This window comes from Elaeis guineensis, chromosome 8, assembly GCF_000442705.2.
Source record: "Elaeis guineensis isolate ETL-2024a chromosome 8, EG11, whole genome shotgun sequence".
NCBI classification, from domain to species: domain Eukaryota; kingdom Viridiplantae; phylum Streptophyta; class Magnoliopsida; order Arecales; family Arecaceae; genus Elaeis; species Elaeis guineensis.
Window position 1 is genome coordinate 91,357,165 of NC_026000.2, and position 2,026 is coordinate 91,359,190.

General features: G+C 39.0%; 1 non-coding gene across 1 annotated transcript; it reads right to left on the minus strand.

Moving 5' to 3' along the window:
* Positions 1-1,003: 1,003 nt before the first annotated feature.
* On the minus strand, positions 1,004-1,109 carry LOC140851415 (small nucleolar RNA R71). The gene has a single exon (XR_012134168.1). It is a non-coding gene; the product is annotated as a small nucleolar RNA R71 (small nucleolar RNA).
* Positions 1,110-2,026: the final 917 nt, after the last annotated feature.

The window sequence follows — 2,026 nt, forward strand, 5'->3', positions numbered from 1 at the left end:
TTGCATTTGCATAACTTAGACCTTAATTTAAAATCAACTAGACGTCAACCCTAGGAATTTCGAGCTCAATAGGATAAGAAAGCTCTAGAGTTGAACCGAGTGCGGATTGGTTAATTGCTCGGTGTCTAAGGCAAGTGGTTAAAGAAAGTGGTTTTTAATTGGTTCCGTTGACTGACCTGGCCAACTTAGTTGGTGTCTAAGGAAAGCAACGAGCAGGGAACCTCCCACATCTTACGCTTACCTGGCCGAGTCAGTTAGTCAGTCTTGAGCTTGGAGTGCTCAAAAGCAATCTTGAAAGTTAGGAGCTGTCTAGATCTAAGTTAACCCTAGGATAGAGAGTATATGATTGTTTAAGTTGATTGCAATTAACATCTAAACATTAATTAATTTCTCCCTTTTCATAGATTTAAGGTTCTTAGGTTCTTCTCTTTAGATTTTCTTCATTCTTTTCTCACTTTATTATAAAAATATATATTAAAAAAAAAAAAAAAAAATTCTGTGTGTGCTCTACAGTATAATTGTAAGGTGTATGCTTGGCCTTAGATCGTTACGACCAGAAATTCAACCTTTTGATCCAGAAATAGAAAGAACCTTTAGAGCCTACAGACATAAAAAGATGGACCGAAATCAGGAGAATGATCCACCCAAGCAATTGAAGGAGTACTTTACTCCTTCCACATATACCTACTCTCCTTGTATTCAAGTACCTCCTGTGGAGGCTACTCAATATGAAATTAAGTCCAGTATAATCCAAATGTTACCTTCATTTTATGGACTTAGTAATGAAGACCCTTATAAACATCTTGAAGAATTTCTTGAGATATGCTCAACTGTCAAAATTCACAACTTCTCCGATGATGCTCTTAGGTTGAAATTATTCCCTTTTTCACTTAAGGACAAAGCCAAATACTGGCTACATACTTTGGATTCCATGACTATATCAACCTGGGACCAGCTGCAAGGAGAGTTTCTCAAGAAATATTTTCCCATAGGAAAAACTAATCAAATAAGGAAAGCCATAACTAGTTTTTCCCAATTAGATGGAGAAATATTTCATGAAACATGGGAGAGATTAAAAGACCTTATTAGAAAATGTCCCCACCATGCTGTACCCAAGTGGCAGTTAATCCAATGTTTTTATGATGGGCTCTCTAAAAGACATCGACAAATGGTCGATACATCATGCGGTGGGACATTTATGCTGAAAAGTGAGGATGAGGCATGGCAACTGTTTGAAATTTTAAGTGAAAATTCATTACATCATATGTCTGCCTCTATTAGAGATAAACCCATGTTAAACTCAAAAAGAGGTGGAATATATGAAGTAGGAAATGCCATAGATATCCATCAAAAGGTAGATGAACTGTCCCAAAAATTAGATCGTCTTCTAAACATGGGCAATCTCCAATTCCACCTAATCCAATCCAAGAAGTTTGTGCATTGTGTGCAAGTCCGAACCATTTTGTTAGTGAATGCCCAGCCGCACCCCAATTTCCTGAGTTTGTGCACGAGCAGGTTCAGCAAGTCCAACAAGCTCGCAGACCAGGAAACGATCCATATTCGAACACTTATAACCCCGGCTGGAGAAACCATCCAAATTTTTCTTGGAGACCACAACCAGTGGTTGGTCCTGCCACACCTCGACCTCAATATCAAGACCCAATATATAGGCATGGACCATACCATCAATTTCAAAATGCTCCTCAACCATCTACTACTGGTCACAGTTCAGCTTTTGAGGAAAAAGTCCTGAAAGCACTAGAAAGATTAGAAGTCAACACTCAGACCCTTAACTCCCATACACAATCTATTGCTAAGCTAGAGACCCAAATAGGTCAACTAGCAACTGCATTCAGTAGGAGGGAAGGAGGAAAATTACCTAGCCAACCAGAGAGCAACCCAAGAGGGCAATTTGTGATTGAGAGTTTAATACCCCAGAAGCTTTTTCTGAACATGCCAAATCAATCATGACTCTGAGAAGTGGGAAGGTCATTGAACACACTAGCAAAACCAAAGAGACTGACCC